Source organism: Serinus canaria, chromosome 9, assembly GCF_022539315.1.
Source record: "Serinus canaria isolate serCan28SL12 chromosome 9, serCan2020, whole genome shotgun sequence".
Taxonomy (NCBI): domain Eukaryota; kingdom Metazoa; phylum Chordata; class Aves; order Passeriformes; family Fringillidae; genus Serinus; species Serinus canaria.
The window spans coordinates 8,234,770-8,256,941 of NC_066323.1; the positions used below are offsets into that span (position 1 = coordinate 8,234,770).

The window sequence follows — 22,172 nt, forward strand, 5'->3', positions numbered from 1 at the left end:
GGTAATTTATGGCTTTTCTTGAGGGTTGTGCAATTATTCAATAAGTGTCTTTCCTTCCTCTACCTCCCACCAGCCACTTGTTGGAAATAAATATTGAATTTATTTGCGGAAAAGTAACCACTAACAAAGCTGTGAATGGATGGGAAAAACCTGGCAAGGCTCTTTGGGTCTCTTTGCCCTGTGGGGATGGGGACTCCCTCCCCTGCTCCTGGCTGTGTGTGTCACTTCCTTGGCACTGTTGCCACCAGGTCTTTCCCATCTGCTCCTCACAGGATCCCTGCTCACCCCAGACTGCCCAGCGGTGTCCAGTTTGGTGCATTTATTGCTTTCATCCCTCCCCAGCCTGTGGTGGGAAGCTCCCCAAAGCCAGTGCTGGGGCTGGAGTGCCAGCTCACAAAGCAAAGCTCCCACCAAAGCCTGGCATCTCTCAAGTGTCAAAGCCACTTATTAGGACCCTGCTGGCATCAGTCCCCCAGCCCTGGGGCCGCCCCCTGCCCCCACAGTGGTCCCCAGTTCTGGTGATGCCTCTCAACATCTGCATCTCTTTCAAAGGCACCTTAGATCTTTTTGACTTCCAAGCACCCACTGATGGGACCTGTTAATGCTGATGAAGTCCAGCCCCAGCTCCTCTTTGCTGGTTTGGGCAGACCAGAGAGAGGGGAGAAGCAGGGAGCTGGGGCCATCCCCAGCTGAGCAAAGAAGCATCTCACCCAGTCTCAGGAGAGTGACAGCATCGGGGTCAGGCACCATGTGGACCTCACCAGACCGGCAGATCCCGTTGAACCTGGGCTTCACGTGGGACTTCCCACCTTCCCAGCCTGCTCAGAGCAGCTATCCTCTGGGATGGCTGATCTTTGTGGAGAGCAGTGACACAGTATTTCACCTTACCTTGCTCCCAGGGTATTCAGCTGGATAATTCCTGGCAGGCCTCATTGGGCTCTTCCCCTGGGAGATGAGGAGAGCCCCTCTGAGGGCAATCCCAGCCTGCAAAATCAGGCTCTAGCTCAGCAGTTCCTGATGGAGGAGAGGCTTAGCCTCACCTGACAGACCTTGTTCATCTGGACTGATCCCCGTGCCTGAGCACAGGCAGGGTTCCTCTGTGCCTGTGCAGCCCCTGGGCTCCTCAGGAGAAAGTGAGGCTGAAAAGTGCCTACACCAAAGTGAAGCCTCCAGGGCTGAGCATGGCACCCTCTAATCCCACTGCAAGAGGATTTCAAGGAGGGGGTGCCATCGATGGAGGTACTGGCACCAGAGTGTTCCCCTGTTATCTCTGCTGTTCCTTTGTGCTTTAACATTCTGTTTGAATTAGTGGGGCCTGTTCCTCGCAGCGTGCATGACTATGCATTTGTCTACTTTGGATTTCATCCGCCATTGACTGGCCCATCCATCAAGCTCTTTTCAGGCCTTTTGAAGTTCCCTGTAGCCTTCGCTTGTTCCGAACACTCTGTGCAGTTTGGGTCCTCTGCCAGGTTTTTCTTATGACATTTTTCATTCTCCTTTTCCAGATCATTAAGGCATCTCTTTAACACCCGTGGTATTGACACAAAAACTTGGGGAGCCTCCCCATGGGTACCATAGCCTTCTGGAAGGTAGCCCTCGTTAATATATGCCGTTTTTCCTCTTTGCTTCCAACCATTAGTGTTACTTTTTCCATTTGCTTTGCAGGCGTTTAATTCCCTTAATAGCATCTCGTAAGAGACCCTTGTCAAAGAGCTTTGAAACCCCAAACATATTATGTCAAGTAGTTCTCCTTAGTTTGCCCTCCTGACAATGGAGGAACGCATCCCAGCAGATAGATAGCATGAACCCCTTTCAGGAAGCCAGGACTGCTTGCTACTTTCTTACTTAGTTAATTTACAGGCTTTAAAATTCAGCTTCTTATGAGCACCTTCATCTCTAACCACCGATTCAGTTCTCACAGCCCTAAAGAGAGTCGTGTCTCCATGCCTGCCAGAGAGCAGGCTATTTCCCTCACTGGCTCTTTTGTTAGCAGCCAGGTCACTTGGCAAGTGAGAGCCATCAGAGCCTTCGGGTATTTCGCTTTCAACTTCAGAAGCTTTGTGCTGGCCAGACTCATACTATTTTTGCTCCTTTGGCACGGCTCTTTGTAGAAATATTTCGTTGTTATCACCTGAAAATAATGGGCATCTCTCTGCTATCCCTGCTAGGCATCAGGTGGTCTAAAAGAAAACCCTCCTTGGCTCTCCTACAACACCTTAGCCTGCCCTGGCTCTTCCCATCACACCCCGGCAAGGCCGGTGCTGGCAAGTCAAGTCACGCAGCAGTGCCGAGGGAGCAGGATGGGGCTGATAAGATCCCTGCCGAAGCTGGGCTGGCTCTGCATTACAGGTACAGGGTAAAAACCTGTTTCTCCCACCTCGGGTGATTCATGCCTCTCCACTCCCGTGAATCATCCCGGCTGTTGTGTAAGGCTTATGCTGCTCGTGTGGCAGGGATGTATTTTCTGTGGCTTTTATAAAGTTCTGTGCAATTTATACCTGCTACTCCTGCCTTAAAACATTTACACTCTTTATTCAAGGCCTTAGGATTTATGGTCCCTTTCCTGGGACCCTGGAAATGGTATCACCAGTGGGATGATCCTTGGGCCAAGACGCTGTTTATTGTTATCAAAAACAATCCTGCTCTGCAGAAATTCCTGACCACAAGGAAGGGAAAACTGCTGTTTTTCTCTCCAACACCCATGCCCATGAATCTTTAAACAGGAGGAATTATTTCCCTGAATACTGTGCACTGAAGACATTTAACTCTAAGAATATGTGACAGCTCATCAGACGAGGAAGCGAGATGGTTTTGGGGCTGTGGAGGGAACGCCAAGTGCATTTGCTGGGAACAACCCCTCTGCTGGGAATTCCTGCAGCTGCCAGGCAGGAAAACCAGCCATGTTTAGTAATGGGGTAACCCCCCCTCCTACCTGGGGGTACCCTGTGCCCAAGCAGCTGGGGGAATTCCCTGGCGCAACCACTCACACTGGCCAGGGCTTGAGGTTTTGTGTTTTTTAAACAGCGTGTGGCAACTTTTGCCTAAACTTCTCCAGACAGACCTTTTGTGCAGATTACCTGTCTAGCTGGGCTCTTATCGATGTGTTTATCACTGCCGCCTCTCGCTGTCAGCACTGTTTATAGGCAGGGGAACCGAAACCCTATGCTAAGAAATTTCCTCCTCCTCTTTTCTTTCAAATCTGCATCTGTTCCAGACTCCCTTTCATTAGAGACCACATGAAAGACAAAATAATCCCAGGCTATCAGGCACAGAAACCTTTGCGAGGTAAACTCCTCTCTGCTGGTAAATAAGGCACACCCTGGCTGGGGCTCTGCCCTGGCACCCAGGGAGGTCCTGTCCAACTCCTGTCACCTGCATCCCTATTCCTGGGTACCTGCAAGGCCTTCAACACCCACCGGGGCATTTGCAGACCCACAGTGAAAATTCAGAGTGCAAAGTAATGTTGTAGCCCAGGGATTTCTTCCTGCACCTGCATCCTGGTTGTTGTGGTGGTGCACAGCGAATGCCCCCAGGGAGGCTCGGGCCAGGGGTGGGGATGAGTTCCGTGCCTTTTTTACCTGTTGTAAAAATATTTGTAGAGTTGCAGCAGGCTGTAAAGAGCAATTTTTGAGGAGGGAGGAGCAGGGCTGATACCGATTAGGCAGGAAATGGCTCAGTGTGGATGGCATCCATATGGGAGAGCTGATAGATTTGGCGTCTTGAAGGCATCCCTTGATGGATCCACTGATAACCTGGCAACAAAACAGACCTGGGCTCTGTGATTCCCTGCCAGCAGCTGAGCCGCAGCCTGCTTGCTTGGCCTTCGTTAACACCTTTCTGCCATGAGAACTTGTTGCCCTGCCCTGGGGACCGGTGGCCCCATGGAACCCCTGGGGGCTCAGCCGGCCAGTCCCCACTGCGCTGCCTGCCGGGGATGCTGCTCCAGCTCCTTCCCTTTGAAGGCTCGGTGTGAAATCTGGTCAGAGTTTAGGGAGGCAGAAGGGCAGCTTGCAGAGCAGCCCGAGTCCTTGGGATGAAAAGGCTTCGTTTTGCAGCTCTGGAAAGAATCAGCGCATTTCCAGGCTGGGCTCCTGCCTTCCATTGGAGACAGATGGAGAGTGCAAAACACGGGGAAGGCGCCCGACTGCTCCCGCCACGCAGGGGGCAGCTCTATCTCGGGCATGGGTCCTGCTCCTTGTCTTTCTCTGGGCACTTTAATTTCACAGCCCACCTTTTGTGCACATCCATAATGTTCAAAGCCAGCATGGAGGTGGTGGGAAGCCAGTGGCCCAGATGTGTCACTTGAGACCCTTAGGGTGACTGAGAACCCAGTGAGGCTTTCCTGAGCCAGGAATGCTGGTTGGTCCTACTCTGTGGTGGCTTTCCCTCTGGAAATTGGCAGCAAAGCCAAGAGGATTTCAGAGGGAAATCAAGATGTAGCACGATGATGACTGGGAAGGAAGCAAGATGGAGAAAATGGTCATATAGCAGAGGGCAGTGGTACCCTTGCCGGGATGGAGACTTGGGAGGCAGAAGCTATTTTGTGTGCTTGCTGATGTTTAGTGCTGCTGGGGGTCGGCAGCCTCCTTCACCAGCCCCTACCAGGCTGATCAAACACAAAACATGCAACTGAACCTTGGTATGGTTTGGCAGGAAAGTTTTTGCATGGGCAAAATTACCTCCTGCATGACTCACTGGGCAATACTTTTGGGGAAAATACCTGTTAGCGAAGCTGTGCTTCCTTCCATGCTTCCAAACAGGTAGGATGAGTGGATTGTCCTGACACCCACCTCCTTGAACTCCCCATCCCTCCCTCCCTCAAGCACCTATGGGGTTCCCTGATGAAGTGGGACTGGGCTCTCCTGTGCTGTTAACAAATTTGTGCCCAGATTAAAAGGAAGCTCTGGTAGCAGAAGGTGAGCTGTGTAACTGCCTGGGGTTATGGCAAAGCTGATGGTTAAAATAGATCCCCCAAAAGTGCAGGCAGTTCTCCCACTCACTGGCTGCATTAGCCACAGCAAGAGCAGCTTGCTCCTGCTCCAGGGTCATGGCCTCCCCAGCTGCGAGCTGGGACAGTAATTTCCCTGTGGTTATTTCTGCGATAACTTATTTCAGGTTTTTATGATGCTTACAAATTGGACAACATCTTAAAACATAATTCAGGCCTTAACTGGCTTTAAATGTGTGTGATTTTACAGGGATGTGTAAAATATTTTTAAGTGTTGGTAAATTCCAGGGACTGGAGCTGTGGGCAGATGGGGAGGGATGGAGGGTCCGGCCCAAAAATGTTTTTGGAGACACAGGCTGGGAACCAGCAATTGGGAGTTGTTTACAACCATGAGGAGTTATGTGGTTTGAACAGGTTGTAGACCACATAGCAAAATGTTTATGGGGAGTGAATCTGCGCCTCCTCTTCCCCTTAAAATTGGTTTAATTTGTACGAATTAGCTCTGTAGCCAAGCACTTGATGCTGATACACAAGAATTGCTGTGGCAGGGAGATGGCTCCCAGGTGCTGGAAATAAAAGGGAGCAGATGAACTGGACTGAAGCTGTGTTCCTCAGGAACATCAATCAGCATGACAGGAACTGGCCATGTGAACTGTCTTGTGCTTTTGAACAATCTTCCACCAACTCCTTTCTGCTGGAAAGGTGGCTGCTCCACTCCTGCTGCCCTATTAAAGCAGCAGGAGTGGGTGGGAGGCAAACCCGACCCTGAGGGTTGCTGGGTAGGGGATGGGTGTGCAGAAGTGAAACAGTGCTGTAGCCACCCCACCTCTTGCCTGGGGCAGGCACAGGATCTGGCAGAGCCCTGGTGGCTCCAATCTCTCAGGCAAGACTGCGGCCACACAGGGGACGGGTTTGCTGCCACATGTGTTGCACGGCGTCTCAAGGGTGGCTTGCAGAGGAGGGTAGGGAGGGTTCTGTCAGGTACTACTCCCTTCCTTAACGAGCAGGAGGCACCTTTCTGGCTGGGATTGGATTTGCCAATACTGACAGAGCCAGGGCTGCTCACACAGCGAGTGGTCCTGGAGCAGAGGCACCCAGAGGGATCACACGGGTGAGATCAAGCTGGGATTTGGTCCTTGTCCTTCACAAGCAAGAAGGTGCTTTGGGTAAGCAAACGTGATCCTGCGGCAGGGAGCTGGATCTGAGCTGCAGGCAAGGCTCCAGGAATGGTGCTTCTTCCAAGCAGGGAGGCAAGAGGACTGTCCTAAGCAAACTGGCTGTTCCAGGTGAAGTCTTGGTGAGCAGAGCTTGGGGAGGTGGGAGCTGCACAGGCATGGCACCAGCCTGTGTGCCCTTGTTTCCAGCTGGCAAGGAGCTCTGTGGGTGTTTGTGTTTGTAGAAATAACACTCTTGTCTTGCTCTTTCCTTATGTGAGGGTGTGGGCATTTGACTGAAATGTAATCCCAGGAAAGGCCAAGGATTTTGGCTGTTGTTGCAGGCACATAAGGAAGATGTTATTGTCAAGTGCTCCCCTCCATCCAGGCAAGAGGTGTTGCGGAGGTGGCTGGAGACTGAAGGGAGATGGGGGGAGACAGGGGAACCCCTGGGCAAGGCAGGGTGGCAGCAGAGAATCCGGGGGAGCTCTTTGGCAGATAGTCTGCCATCACAACAGCACCCATGGCCAGGCTGGCCTGTCTGCCAACATCTCCTTCTGCCAGGCTTGGATGACTGCAGCCGCCAGTCTCACCACCAAAGCCCACGTGAGATTTCCTGCCTGCATCTCTTCCAAAAAAAGCAGCTTCCAGCCCACGGGAGAAAACCAAGCATGAGGGTAGAGACGCTGCGATGATGCATCGTCTCACCAACACCCACCCACGCCTGGGGGAGGGACCCTCTGGGCCGCCCTGGACGCTGCTGCAGGGGATGAGCCTGGGGGCCAGCTGTGGCCATCTGCTTTATTGACACTGGGGGCTTTCAGAATCCCATCAGTGGAGCAGGAGAGAGTGTGTGATTGACATCCCTCCAGAGGACATTGCTCCAAGAGACAGCCTGGGAAAGCATCATATGAAGCTCCTTGGGGACGGGCAGAGTTGGGGGATCCCATACTCCACGCACAGCTGATGCCCATGAGATGCACTGAACTCCTCCAAGGCAGCCCCAAGGGTCAGTGAGGGGCTGGGGACCAGTGGGACTGTTCTGGGCTCTGGCCATGAGCTGCCAGCAAGCGCAGGGTGCCCCAAACACAGCAGCTGTGCACCCAGCAAGTACGCTGGGGGGAGCCTGGGGATGGACTGTGATTTTGGGGAGGGCTCCACCCCTGATTTTCCTGCAGGGCAGGTTTGCAGGCAGAGGGGAGCATCTTAGGGAGGTAACGAGGTGCTGACAAGAAACGGTTTGTTTTTCCGGATGGTGTTTCACAGCTCCCTGTGGAGCTGCCCGGGGGGACAGGGGAGCAGCGAGGCAGGGGAGCACCCCACAGGGCCGAGGGCTGCTCTCACTCACAGGAAAAGCGCAGGAGATGCTGGCTCTTGGTATGAATGCAGCCCGGCTCCGCCATAAGGAAGTGATTGAAGCTTTCACGATCTGTTTAAGCAGTGACATATGTTTCCTGCAGGCGCTGCGTGCTGCATGCCAGCGGATGAGATACGGCCCCGCGTCCCCGCCTGGCTCTGCCAGGGGCAGGGCTGGCCCAATCCCCACGGCCGCGTTTGATACGGCCACGGCCGGCGCTGCCTGTGTGGGAAGGGGAAATTGCTCCCACGGCAAAGGGAAATAAACATGAGGAGAGCAGCCTTGACAAAAAGCGTGTGTTTCTCTGCTCTGGGGCCCCGCTGCAGGCAAGAGCCGAGTGACGCGCAGTGGGGCTGGGGATGAGGGAGGGGAAGCTGGGGCTGCGGGGATGTCTGCAAACTCCCTCTCATTCACAGGGGGTCCCTCCCTCCAGCTCTCAGCTTTCAGTGCCGAGACATCAGAGGAACCAGTGCCAGGGGAGTTGTGCGGTATGGGAAAGGTCTAACTGCCCAAACCATGGAGCACAGGTGAGGCGCTCTGCCAAATCTAGAAGCAGCCAAAGGGGGCTTAGTGGTTTCCCCGGGGAGGGGGCTCTCCTCTGGAAATTGCAGTGTCTGAGCACCCAGGCACTGATACTCAGACTCAGGCTTGCATGGATTCCAGATCCATCCTCACCTGACAACCTCAGCTCTTTCTGCCCCATCCTTCAGCACAGGGGAAGTAATTCAGAAGATAAAATACTGTCTGGGGACCTTGGGCCAGGAGCATGCCAAGCTCATGGAGTGCTGGGGATGCCATGAACTAGGCAGGCTGGGGATGGCTGAGATATCAGGCAGCTGTGAAACCATGAGCAAGAGTATTTGGACATCATTCAGGAGCTGGAAGCAGGTGGTGGTCCCCAGATCTGAGAAGGGCATAAGCAGCCATGGTCTGTGGGAACCTTTGCCAGTAGTTGAGGCCATGCAGGGGGCTTAGCTGGAGAAAGGGGAGAAGACAAAGTGTTGGGAGAAATGCATGGCTGGGGGCTGCCAGAAGGGATGCAGGCTCTGCTGTGGGGCAACATCCATGGTGGCTGGTGAGACTCACCCCCATCCAGACATCCATGCAGCCTCCAGCCTGTCCAGGATGAGCCTAAAGATGGGTTTGTGGCAGAGGCTGTAAACTGGGTATAAGAGTGAGAAGGAAGGGATGAAGAGGCTTTACAATTGAGTTGAAAGCCCCAAGAGCTTCTTTGTGATTCCTAAGGACCAGTGTCTCCCCTGGCATCAGTAGCCTGTTGACTATACTGACAGAAAAGAGACAGCCAGGATCAGGGCTTCCCATCCCTTACTGGGGATTTTGGCTTTAAAACATAGCCTTCTTCCTCAGCTACAGGGCAGAGAGCCCTACAGCCTGCCTGGGCTGCAGGGCAGCACCAGATCCCTGTTTGTCCCATTAGGTCCCACATCTTTCAGCAGGGAAGCACCAGGCAAGGCAGCGCTCACCTTCAGAGCAGCAGCAGTCTGTCCTCACTGTGTGCCTTTCCAACAAGGAAGAGCGATTTTACTAAAGGACTTTTGTCCTTCTGAAGTTTTCTTAGAGAGTGCTTTTATCCCCTCCCTTCTCCACACTGGGTGCATTTATCTGCAGGATTACAGGTATTTCTTGGAGTAGCTGAGAATATCTCCTTGCCTGGTGCTTGCCCGGGGTGAGGAGCCTCCAGCCCGTGCCTGGTAGTGCTAGTGCAGGATGACAAGTGATACCTTGCTCCAGGAGGCTGCACTGAGTCTGTGAGACACTTTGAGCACGTGTGTGTGTTGGCAGGGGCTGTTTTGTCAGGGATAGGCATCACCCTCGTGAAGTTTCATGGCTGCAGTTGGCAGCAGCCAGAGCTCTCCTGTCTGCACAGCCAGGGCTTTCTCTGCAGGTTTCAGACATCCCAGGCCCAGGTTCATTAGCAGGTAGCCAAGGTTTGCTGTGACTCAGTGCAGCAGTTTGCTCCAGCACTGGATTACCTTCACACATTACAAATCAGGGCTGAGTTTCTCCACGGTTTTGGCACTGGGCAGGTGCCTGGAGCACGTCGCAGGGAGGAACAGGCTGGGGGAGGCGGAGCAGGTGAACTTCACTCTTCCAGCCTTGGAACAAAGCTCCTACTCCTGGTTGTAGCCTTTGTAGGGAGAGATGATGTTCTTTGCCCTGCTGGCAGCACTGCAGAGAGCTCTGCAGTTCCATGGCCCTGCACAGGCACGTGGAGCATCATGACAATGGGGCTGCTTTCCCCAAAAGCTGCTCCCTGGCAGGCACTGAGACAGCCCACACTGAGCAGCGGTTGATCATTCTCCATGTAACTGCTAGAGATGCCTAAATAATTCATTAATGGTTTGGGGAAACAAAAATATTGTGCAGTGAGTAATTTCTTGCCAGTGATGCTGTGCACAGCTGAAGCAGCTCACAGGCAGCCACAACGGTGTGGTGGTTTTGGGACATCATGAGCCCAGGCTTTTTCCTCTGACTTTTTATTCCTTTTTTTTTCCCCATGTGAACTGTCGTGTCTCTGCACAAACATGGAGGTTTATTGTTTCTCAGGGAAGCGGGGTGAGGTGGTGAAAACAGAGCATGGGCTGGCAGCAGGGGATGTGGGGAGCAGGTAGTGGCTCATGAAACCACCACAGCCTTGCTTGGCCTGGTTCTTCACATTGCACACAGGAGCCATGGGGACATCAGAAATTTCTTCTCCCAAAACCTCATTTCCAGCCATGAGACTGGTGGCACCAAGCCAGGCAGAGCCCTCCCCAGCCAGTCCCCATGCACTGATGACAAAGAGCTCCAGGAAACCCGTCCCAGACCCAGCGTGGGCAGGGGAAGGGCCCAAGAGCTTCATGCTGATAGCAGTGACAAGGAGCTCCTGTTTCTCCAAAGGCATCTGGGAAATGTCCCCAGCTGCCTGTCCCCGGGATGTCACAGTGCTGGGGGCAGCAGGCTGAAAGCAGAGCTCCAGCTCTCTGTGGGTGCCCCAGGGCAAGGGGCAGGAAGTTCCCTGAACCGCTCTGGGCAAGCATCACCCCAGGGCTGGGCTTTGGACATGGTGGGAAGTTCATGCCCCAGCACTAAGCTGCAACTTGTGTGGGTTCCTGGAGGAAGCCCATGCTGCATCCCCTGCAGCTCCTGCTTGTCACTCTGTTAAATTTCCATTTTAACGTGGAAACAGCTGTTTTCATGGTACCTCTGTGTTATTTACACAGTCATGCATTTTCCCTGCTGAAAACCACGTTATGCACTCCAGCAGTGCCCTGTTGTCTCGCAGGTACCAAGTGAGTGGATGGGGAAGTGTTGCCAGCCCTGGGGTCAGGCCACCAGCACTCCTTATGCCTTGCCCCTGGCAGCTCATGGTGAAGCTAGGATGATTTAAGGGGGCAAATCTGTCTCAGAGTGTTCCTGGTCCAGAGCAATGGCTGTGGATGAACCTGTCTCCATCCCTGTGAACCGAGCCCTCCAAGCCTGAGAACGGGATGCTTGATGCACATCAAGGGACAGAGACAACAACTGTTGGCTGTGCTCAATGGTGCTTTGTTCTTGACCCAGGAAGCAATGAAAATCCTCCTGCTTTGAAGCCTGAGGAGGCCTTTTTATTATATCCAGGGCTCCTGGAAAAGGAAACTCCAAGTGCTTTCCCATAATGTGATAAAAAGCTCTCCTGGCTGAGACCATGGCTACTCCTTACACGTGAGAGCAGTGAGTCGGTGCAGCATAAGGCTGAGCTCAGTGCTTGCCCAGCCACTGGAAATCACTGATTCTTGGCGTGTATGCAACTGGGATTTGAAAGAACCTTGGTGTGAGTTCTGTTGACCTTGCACTTCACCCCAAAGACCTGGCAGCTGTGGTGCCTAGTCCATGTTAGTGCCTGGTCCTGTGGCCATAAAGCAGTGAGGGTCAAGCAGACCCTGGACCCTCTGTTCTGGTTGGGAAGCCCTGGGGAGGTTCAGGTCATGCAGCAGAAGAGAGTCCACAAGTCTCCCATGTCTGCACCTGAGAGCAGGAGCTGTGGGCAAGTGCTGGGGTGGATGGTGGGATCTCCTGCACCCAGGGATGCTCCTGGGTGAGGAGGCTGCCAGAGCACCTGTGGCTTAGGGCGGGGGTGGGGGTGAGGAGGGGCTGGAGCTGTTTCCCATCCTTTATCACTAGGCTGGGGCACAGTGGGTCCTCCTTGGCACAGCCCCCATTCTGGCTGGGTAACTCCTAAGTGGTAAAGCTGGCCTAATTAATCTGTTTAATCTTCTCCCATAAATCACTCCTCCCCATCCCCTGCAGACTATCGGCAGCATCTGAAGTCATTAGTTAATTTAAACCTGGGAGTTCACACGTTGGCTTATCGGAGCCATCTCCTTTCCCCGCTAAGCGCTTGCTCGGTGCATCCCTGGCTGCTGCCGATCCGATCTGCGCCCGCTTTGAAGCCGTGATGGGCTGCCAGCAGGCGAGGTGCCGCCTGCTCCCCTGCCTGCTTCGCTGCCTGCTGGCAGGTGGGAGGGGAGATGGAGATCCTGCTTCTCCCCTTCCCCGCGCTCCCCGTTTTTTGAACTTCTCTGACTCATCCATTTGATTTGATGTTTTCACCTTTGTTTTACAAATAGCAGTTTGCCTGAATGCTGGAAGGAGAAGGCAGCTCCGATGCTGCTGCAGCTTCCCCGGCTGCCAGGGGAAGTAATAGAATCTTAGAATCATCCAGGTTGGAAAAGATCACCTGTAAGATCGTCGAGTCAGGTGAGTGCAGTCCTGGGGAGGGAGCTGGTGGGCACCCAGTCTGCCTTTCTACCTGGCAGGGATGTGGGAAAAGCTGGGATTACTGCAGGCTGACCATGGGAGAGTGCAGACTTGGCCAGGGATCCCTCTAATGGCTTGTGCTGCTCATTGGTTGTGCTGTCACTTGTCCATCCTCTTCTCCTGTTCCTCCCTGGGTCTCCAGCCCAATGGGAGCAGGACTCCCCGAGTCTCCAGGGTGGGATGCCCCCAGCTACATGGGAATCAGGGACTCCTAAAGTGAATTCTGTTGGTTTGGGGGCAATGATGACAGCCTGGGCACACACCTGTCCTCTCTGCATGGGCAGGTGAGCCCGAGGGTCTTGGCAGGGCCAGCCACACAAATGCTCAGCTCCTGGTGCAAGATAGGAGGGGCACAGTGGGGAGCTTGGCAGCAGGAGTGAGATAGCTGGACTGGGGAGACCTGACAGCAACAGGGTCTGGTGGCACCCAGCTGTTTTTCCAAGGAGCACTGTGAGGTGGGAGTCATCCTGGCCACCAGGTGCCACACTGCAACCATGGGCAGGAAGCACCCAGACTGGGAAATGCCTGGCTGGATGCCCTACCCACAGAGCAGCTCAGGGCAGCCCCCTCCCATAGCAGCACCCCCAGGGCAGCCCCACATTGGGGCAGCAGCCAGGACAGCACCCACTGGCACAGCACACATGACCCAGTGCCCCTGAGGGGCCCTGGCTGCGTCAGGAGCTGGCACCTGGAGCGTGGGGTGTGGGTGATGCTGTGCACCCAGAGGGTACCTGTGCTCCCAGTGCTCCCCTGGGCTGTGCTCCTGTTGCTCCCAGCTGGGTGAGGGACAGCTGCTCACCCTGGGACCTGCCAATCCAGGCTGCTTCCAAGAATGCTCTGTGCATCCCTGGGGCACAGTGACTGACAGCAGAAAGAAACCAGCTCACACAGCTTTTTGGGAACACATTTTTGGCCAGAGCACCCTGAAGCAGCCCCTTTAAAGCATCCCGGTGGTTTCAGGAGGAGACACGGTGCCTGTCTCCTCAGCTGGCTTTGTGGCTGCCCTCTTCCTCCCACTTTCCTATTCCAAGAGGGACCTGCAGCCGCGTTTGGTTTTGTAGTCCAAGCTCTGGATTTATTGCTTCCAGGTCTTCATGTGTTTGTTCATGAAATGAAAGACGGCTGGGTGAGCCTGCTTTCTACTCCTCTGGCCTGCCTTCTGCAGCCCACAGGGGATCTTTCCGTCTCGGGATGACGCCTCCCCTCACGTCTCACAGGCACTCAAACACTGCCTGAGTGGGGACACATCCTGGGCAGATGTCAAACCTGTGCCCTGCGTGCGAGGGTGACGCGGGGGAAGGCGCTGGTACAAGCCCGTGCACTCGCAGGCACCACGGACCGTGCTGGGCACCGCACCGGGGGACACGGACCCTGTCCGGGTGTGCTCGGGTTGTCCCCTGTCCCCAGGCTGCCGCTCCCCCGCTGCCGTGGCCGGAAGACATGAGCAGCTCCCGATTAAAGGATATTTTAAGCAGACGGAGGGGCTGCGCCAGCCGGGGGAACGCGCAGCAGGAGAGGACGGGGACAGGACGCCTGAGAGACCAGAGGAGAAGACAATTTACGCTGGAATGTAAATACAGCGGCAGCACGCTGCTCCGCAGGGCGTGTCACCCCCCTCCTGGCTCTGGAACACGGGTTAGAGCTGCCCAGGACGGCTCAGGCCACATCCCTGCCGTGCCAGAAGCTGCATCTCACCTGGGCACCGCGCAGAGGTGAGGAGGAGGGTCAGGGGCCGGTGCAGCCGCCTGGTGCCACTGCTGCTGTTCCTGCCGTCCGCGCTGAGGCACCGCAGGTTACACATCCACTGCAGAGGGATGGAGTCCCAGCCTTCCCTAATAATCCTAAGAATCAATAGCAGTGTCATGGATGCGCGGAACAACAGCTCCGAGTTGAGAGGGAACTTCTCAGCAGGATTAACTCTGAAACCCAGTGACAACACTTCAAGAATCTGTGCTATCCCTGTCCCTGCTGCTCCTTCTAGCAGATAGTTCTTACTAATGAGCTTTACTCAACAGCACTAGATTTGTCCGTAAGAGCAAATTCCAGGGATCAAAAAATAAGGTTTAAGATGCAAATATTCTGTGAGATATCGAGATTTAAATTATTTTGGTGGGGTTTTTTTTCCTTTTGGTCCTTACTCCAGGGATAATTTTTAAAGGAAGCAAGGACAGATCCTCTGGAATGTGAGACAGAGAATATTTTTTAGAAGAAAAGACCAAATAACATAAAATCATTGCTTTAGTTTGGGCTGGTTTGGGGCTTTTTTGGCTTATAACCTTGGAATTTGGAAAAATTCCCTTCTGTTAACCCAGGGCAGTGTAAGCACAGATGTCCCCCCATGGGGAGCAGGTCGGGCTCATGCCCTCCTCTCCAGTCACAGAATATCACTGGGGAAGCCATGGGCTTGTGGGTGGGTACTGGGACTGGCGGCACAGGGTGAAACCCAGCCAGCCACCTCACTGCCCAGAGTGAAGAAAGCTCAGCAGATGGGTGGTCTGTGACAGGTGACAAAGAGACTCAAAAAAGTCCCTTTTTAAAATGTCCAGCCCATGCTGGTAGTGGGCTCCTCCTCTGTCCTGAGGCTGGGCCCAGTGCAAGGACCTGATCTCAGACACAGATGCTGGGAGAATTCACACCCCAAGACAGGTTGTTTTTTAGTTTTCTTTAATCTTCCACATGGCTTTTTTTCTTTTCATTTTGAGGCAGGAGTACTAACTGCTAAGGATGCATATGGAATTTGAATATGAATGATAAGAACAGCTGTGTATATCTATTATGAATGAACATAAACAGAAATGTATAAACTGAGATTTTGGGGCTTTTGGAAGAATTAGTGCCTTTGTTCCTGGATTTTTTTCCTATCAAAGTTTGAACCAAAGCCCATTAGCCTGGACTTTCCCGCAGCCGACCAAGCCAGGAGCTTCATTTCGTCCTGGCTCTGAGCCATGCTGAATTCTCCTCAACAGCTCAGTGAGCCCTAATCCTAACAAATTTACCCAGAGAAGTGGGTCTCTTATTACACAGTCTAATTTGAATGCTTTCCAAGGTTAATTTCAGCTCCCTCTCCCTCTCCAAACACGCCTGCCCCTCCAGAGCCAGCTCCCCCTTCCCCAGCCCCCCCGGCTCCCCGTTAGCGCCAGCCTGGGGGGAGCAGCCCCCTTCACCACCGAGATGGTTTTTAAACGAGAAAATAATGGGATGTGTGTCCCTGGGTCTGGACTCTGCCTGGAGGGTTTCTTAATGCCGAGCGACTTCCTCCGCAAATTAATTGCAACTTTCGTTGGGCGAAAATAGCCCCTTCCCCACAGGCTCTTCCGCACGTGCTATTGCTCAGTTCATAATCGGATTCCTACGACTCTGTTCTTTCCTTCCTGTCCCCAGTGTGCTGGTGAGGGCCACGAGGGGCCAGCAGGGTGACCCACCTGGCAGCCGGACCATGGCCGGGAGCATCGCTGCCGCCCGGCTGAGACGGCCCTGGCTCTTGCTTTGCAACAGACTGTGCAAGAAAACCTCAGCGTGGGGAAACTGAAACCTGGCCCGGTGCAGGGAGCAGCTGTCAGATCCATTAGGGAAGGGATAGCGAAGGAACCAGCTATGCCTGGTGGACAGCGATTGCGGGAGAGGGGCGGTGGGGTGGCAGGGGTTCACAGCTGGGGGTTAGAAGGGACAGAACAAGGGGCAGTGGGTTTAGACTGAAAAAAGGTCAGTTTAGATTCAATTTAAGGGGTGAGGGTTTTTACACTGGGGATGGTAAAACACTGGGCACAGGCTGCCCAGAGAGGTGGTGAAGGCCCCATCCCTGGAAGGTCTGGCTGGATGGGGCTCTGACTACCTGAATTGGCTGAAGATCTCCCTGCCCATGGCAAGGGGTTGGATGGGTTGGACTAGATGGCATTTAAAGGCCCAACCCAAACCATTCTGTGATTCTATAAAAGAAAAGGGTAGGTGGAAAACGTGTATAGAGGAGCCAGGATCCCACCTCACCCATCAGCCCACCTGAATGTGGCCCCAGGGATAATTTCTGCTGGCTTTTACCTGTAAGAAGCAAAGACTTGCCCCACCAGCTGGGCCTTGGGGGTTGTGCAGGGTCATGGTAGGTGTGGAATGGCAACTCTGCAGCCCTGGGACACGGGTTTTCCACATGTCCTCAGGCAGTAAGGTCCCAGGTGTATAGGGCAGAGTGCCTTGCCTGTCTCCCAGCTGCCATGGACCTGAAATTCACCCTACTTACTCTCCTCTCCTTTCCTCACATTTTTCTTCATTATACTCTGTTAATGTTTTTATATTTGCTCACTCTGACCATCACAGGTAGTGCAATATTTCATGACCCTGGCAGGAGATGGGGCAGGGTAGTGGTTGGGGATGTGCCCTGTGCTGTGCCAGGGTGGCTTAGCTGGGCTGGAGTGCCAGTGGGATGACAACAACACTGGGCTCTTCCTGTCAGTGATTCCATGAAGATGTCCTCTTTGAAGTGCCTCCACAGGTCACGTCTTCTGCTGTCACATCCTGCTGCCAGGTAACCTCCTGTGCCTGCTCCCTGTCCCTGGAAGCCTTGCTGCCCAGCAGTCACCTCGCTGAGTGGATGCCCCTGTCTGATGATTTTGCTCCAGGCGTACGAGCTGCACGTATCAAAGCTGAGCCATGTCTTATCTCCTGGCTGTTCCTGCCTGCTCCCAGCCTGTGAATCCTGGCTGCAGGGTGTTTGCACTGCTTCCCCGGCACTGTGGGTTGTGGCGGATTTGGGGTGCCAGCTTCAGGGTGAGGGGCACCCCAGGGCAGGTCTCTGGGGTGCAGGTGGGAAGGGCTAGCACAGACACGGCCCTTATCTGCCAGGAGGATGCTGGTCCTTGCTGTAAGGTCAACCTTAAATAATGGGAATAATAAAAAGAAGACTGCCTGGAGGAAAGGAGAGAGCAAACTGAATTCTGATGAGGTTGCATGGACACATCAGCATGACCATTCACAGAAATCATTTTTAAAAGGGAAAAAAAGCATAGTGTTTAGATCAAAGGATTTGGGACACAGCAGCCAGGGCACAATCCCACAAGGACACCCTGGGAGAGGACATCCCTGCTGAGATCCCACATCCATGAGCTGCTTCTGCCCTGTTGTGCTAGGGAAGGTCCAGGGCAACCTTTGACTACAGAGGGTGTGGGAAAAGAGCCCAAAGGATTGAGGATGATGCTGCTTCATTCAGGATGGGAACTGGTATCTTGTCACCAGCTTTACTGCAACTGGGTGCAGTGCCTGGTGTGAAGGGGCAGAACATTTACTTTTATGGATGGCCAAAATGTACCAAGTTGTAGTGGCAAACACTGAAAGAGGAAGTTTTAGAAGGGAAATTAAACATTAATATTTCAGGGCTTAAGGCAATCCTCAGTGCAAAGGCAGGAAAGTAATTAGTGTTGTAGATGGGGAAATAACCAGCATAAATGGAAGTGGGGCGAGCGCAGGTTCAAGGGGCCGCAAGGAGGAGGATGGGCAAGGGCTCTCCAGGAGATGGCAAGGAATGAGCCTGGGGGCCCCCAGGAATCCCCCCCAGCACACCAAGCCCCAGCAGCACTGTATTTCAGGGGGGCTGTGCCTGCAATAACCCAGCCTTCCTCCTCCTCCTTGCCTTGGCTCTGCTGGCCACAGGCCAGGTGAAACGCTCCCCCGAGCACGGCGGGGACTGGTCCAACCCCGCACAGCTCCAATTATCCCTGGCTGGAGACTTTCCAGGAATCCCATCCCCTCTCTCTTCACCGACCCTGCCTCCCCCAGCCTCCCTCCCTCAAAGCAATTTGACTTTTATAGTAATAACTTCTGAACCCTGGACTGGGGCCGTGCCAAGGAAAGCAGCAGAAAACAATGTGATGGGCCTCGGCAGGCGCGGAAACTCCAGCGACCGAGACCAGCCCTAAAATAACTTTTGAGCGATGGTTATTTATTCTGGGAGAAAGTTCGTTCATTCACAATTTGGAGGGGAGATAAATGAGGGCGGGCTGGGGCTGCAGAGCGGCAGCACGCCGTGGCTGCGGATGCAGGGCGCCTGCAGCGCCAGGGCAGCCAGCTCACCGTGGTCCTCCAGCCCATGTCCTGCTGGAAAACCCTTTTTGAAGGTGTTTGTTCATCTGAAAGCCCCGGGCTCAGGTGGAGGAGTCCAGCTCGAGGCTGGGGGTCTGCATGTGCCACCAGGTGCCAGGGGCTGTACTTTGTGTGTTTGTGCCTGCATAGGTTTCAGCTTCCCTGGGCATGCTGTTCAGCATGGTGGTTGTGCCCCATGCCACCGGGGCACACCTGCACCTGGGCTCTGCACACTGAAGCCATGGTTGTCCAGTGGGCAGCAGGTGGTGCAGGCAAAATCCAGGCAGGAACAGACAGCATCCTGCTGCCAGTTCTGTTGAGCATCAGCGTGTGCACAGCAGCTGTCAGCCAACATCAGCTGGGCAAGCAACAAGTGGTGCAACCTCAGTAATTCTGCAGCTCTGAGCTGCCACAGCTTCCCTGCAATGCACAGGAGCTGAACCAGAGCTCCCAGAGGAGCCTTGAACAATCTGGGCAACCCTGAGTACTTCTGAACTGGGGACACTCCAAAGGAGGCAGCCAGCCCTCAGCACTGCCACGCATCTGCCCATGCAAGTGTTTTATGGTCCCTGTCACCACGGGCTGGGCACTCAGCGGGATCTGGAGTGCAGTGGTGACTCTGCCAAACAAGACTCAGGCTGCCTGCGTTATACTCGGGCTGGACAGCTGGCCTCCCTTGGCAGGTTTGGAGAATAAATGCTGGGGAAACCTGGTCTCTGCCTGCTGGGTGACAGAGGTGACAGAGACCTCGCAGCGTGGCTCCATGGGCAGCTGGGTAGGAGAGGGACAGACAGTGACTTGACTGGGTACGAGGGCCTTACCAGCTTTGCGTGCAGATCATCTCCAAGAATGATACACATCCAAGACTGCCTGCCCACAAGCATCTCAGGGGCAAGGCACCATGCCACAGCAACAGGGGACAGCATTGCCACCATCACCTACCCTGCACATCAGATCTTGGAGAGTGCACTGCTCTGGAGTGAGAAGACACTGCCACATCCCCGCCCACCAAGAGAACAACTGCACTTGCCTGGGCCATCCCTCTCCTCCTATTGCCTCCAGGCTGGGGGACCTTGCTGAGACCATCAAATATTTTTGCTTTGGAATGACATGTGAACACATTGGAGTTGGGGATCTGGAGCTACAAAAGAGGATTTTTCAGTGCTGCCCTTTGCAGAGTTAGGAGGGCACCACTCTGTTTAGCAACACAGTCACTCTGGCACTGGGTAAACTGTCACCCAGCCGCCCTTGCATGGGGACAGCAGGGTAAACGTGGGGTCACACACGGGTCAGGAGCAGCCCTTGGCCGTGCTGGCCAGCACACACAGCTTCCTTCATGGCACAGTGCCCGTGACTGTGAGACTGGCCCTGCTGGGCCACATCCCTCATCCTGCCAGGCAGGAAGGCTCCGGCCCCCTGCTCCTCCTCGCCTCTCCACATCCCCTGCCCTCTGCCCCGCCACTGCTGTGGACAGCCCTGTGCTTGCCAGATGACTTCCAGCCTCGCTGCTCTTCAGGCTGTCTGAGCAGCTCGTGATCTTGGCAGGCAGCTCAGAGTCCTACCAGTCATCATTACAATGATTATTTGTGTCTTCCCAGCTCAAAAGGGCTTTCCTCTTACCTCGCCCCTGGCTGGCCTCAAGCCAGGTGGAACTGTGGATGGAGAAAGGGGAGACGGCAGCATCCTGCACTGTCAGAGCAAGGGACTGCAGTGGCATGCAGGAGATGGGACAGAGGGAAGGACAGATCTTGTCCCTCCTCCCAAATGCTCAGATCGGAAATCAACACCCTCTTGGTTAATTCATTAGCTTTGATTAGCAGCTCTGAAGCTCGGACCAGCTAATGGGCTCCCTCCCCCTGGTTAATCTCCAAGAGGAGTTCAGCAAGGTTATCTGAACCAGGAATGGTGAGGGAAGGATGGAGATGAGTGCAATTGAATTAGGAAGCTGTTAAATGAGGAAGCCAAATTGAGCCCAAACACATCCTTTGCAAAATGTCCCCATTTTGCAAAACATGGGGTAGAGCATCATTAAAGCATGGGGCAGAACACAGCATCATGGTTGCACTCATCTGGGTCGAGGCTGGGGCTGGGGCAGCAAGTCCCTGTGGGCATCAGCCTGGGGTGTGGGGTCATGTTTGCCAGCTCCATCCCACGCAGATACCTTCACCAAGACCTTCATCTCCCTACGTGGGCTGCATCTTCCTCCAAGTGGGGGTTCCTCTGCAGCCTGGATTTTGTTGTTGATTAAATTAGCTCAGCAGTAACCTATTTGTGATGATGATGTGAGGTAGCAACCTTCAGTGTTTTCATTAAAATATACATGTATATATTTGTTTTCTGCGGTTATGAATGTAATTCCACAATCCACTGAGGAGCTGGTAATTTTCTGGCTGAGGTGGGAAGTTGCTGACATCTTGTGATACATGACAAGATTGATTGTATTTGCTTACCCTTTAACCTAATAAAGAAAAATAATGTTCCTTAGTCTCACTAATTCTCTATAAACTTGGACATTGCTTTAAATCAGCTGGAAGTGCAGGCGCTGAACCATATCATTGCTGGGGCAGGAATCTTGCTCCCCAGGCCCTCCCCAGTTCCCTGATGAGGGAGACCAATATGACAGCATTGTCCCCAAGAGCACTCAGCACCTCTGGGTCTGAGAGGACTGTGGTGGTCGTGGCAGGGAGGTGGCCCCTGCACCCCGTTCATCCTGCTGGCTGGGAAAGCATTAACCAATTTACTGCTAATCGTGTTATCACCAGCACATCTGAGCAGCTGCTGGGGCAGCACAGGCCAAAGCAAACACGGCCCAGTGCCCTGAGGACACGGAGCAGTCAGAGGCAACTGCGCCTACTCTCAGGTTTCCAGGTCCCCTATCTCCCACTGCAGTCGTCCAGTTGGCCACTGGAAGGAAGGAGGCTGCACAGGACAAACCCAGAACTGCAGTGGGCAGCAAGGATGCTGCAGCAGGGAGGATGGGAGCTGCCCTGGTTGAATTTTGGGCTGGTGCCCTGACACCGGTGCCTGGGTGACTTGGGGTGTGCTGCAGAGTGGGTACGTGTCTGAAAATATCTGCCTTCCTTCACTGGGAGGTCAGATTTTAGAGATAAAGGAGTAGGATGGGTGTCAGGGTGCATGTGTCAGTGGGTCTGCCATCCCAATGTACCATCTCCTCCATCCTCCCTTCCTGGGGACAGCTCTCTCCAGGGGAAGAAATTATAGGGTAGGGCAAGCAATGCCACTACAACACAGCTCCTCTCAGCTGCCCATCCATCCTCTGAAGAATCATCGGTCCCGAGCTGTTCTTAGGCTCCTCAGCTCTGCACCTGACTTGGCAAACAGGGCATACTTGAATTGTCCCCAGGTCAACAGCATCGTGTCATTGTGTTGTCCCAAAGTGATGGACTGTGCCCATGGCAGAGTGCTCCTGGCTTGGACATGTGTGGGTGAAGGTCCTGAAGCCTGGAAAAAGGTTTTCCCTGCTCTAAAGCAGGGGGCTGCTCACCTGCCCAGCATGGTGGTTTGACAGCCAGCTGCCAACCAGTCGGGAATTGCCTTTGCCTTTGCTGGTGTGCTTAAAAATAACCCACTAGCTTGTCAAGGTTATAAAGAGAGAGAGAACAAATTGCTTTCTGAGTTGATTAAACTGCTCAGCGTGGCTGCGCACACGGTGCTCCCCGTACGGCTGGGACAGAGTCTGGCGCGTTAATTTGCACTCGGCAGTTCCTGTGCTAATAAGGGCTTGATGAGCTGCCTCCTCATACCCTCATCACCGGCCCCTCTGAGCAACCAGCAATGCTTGACTGGGCCCTGAGGCAGTTGGGGCACTTTGTCTATTCAAAATGCC

The 22,172-nt window shown here is 54.0% G+C and overlaps 1 long non-coding RNA gene across 6 annotated transcripts; it reads left to right on the forward strand.

Annotated features, from left to right (window-relative positions):
* The first annotated feature begins 5,756 nt into the window (after positions 1-5,756).
* Positions 5,757-20,799, forward strand: LOC108961867 (uncharacterized). 6 transcript variants are annotated; one of them, XR_007778212.1, is made up of 6 exons: positions 5,757-7,111; positions 7,876-7,986; positions 12,070-12,199; positions 13,348-13,971; positions 16,732-16,775; positions 16,870-20,799. It is a non-coding gene; the product is annotated as an uncharacterized LOC108961867 (long non-coding RNA). The 6 variants fall into 6 exon arrangements; XR_007778210.1 differs by having other exon boundaries at positions 5,758-7,111; positions 16,732-20,799; XR_003944733.2 differs by having other exon boundaries at positions 5,760-7,111; positions 13,348-16,775; positions 16,870-20,795.
* The last annotated feature ends 1,373 nt before the right edge of the window (positions 20,800-22,172 follow it).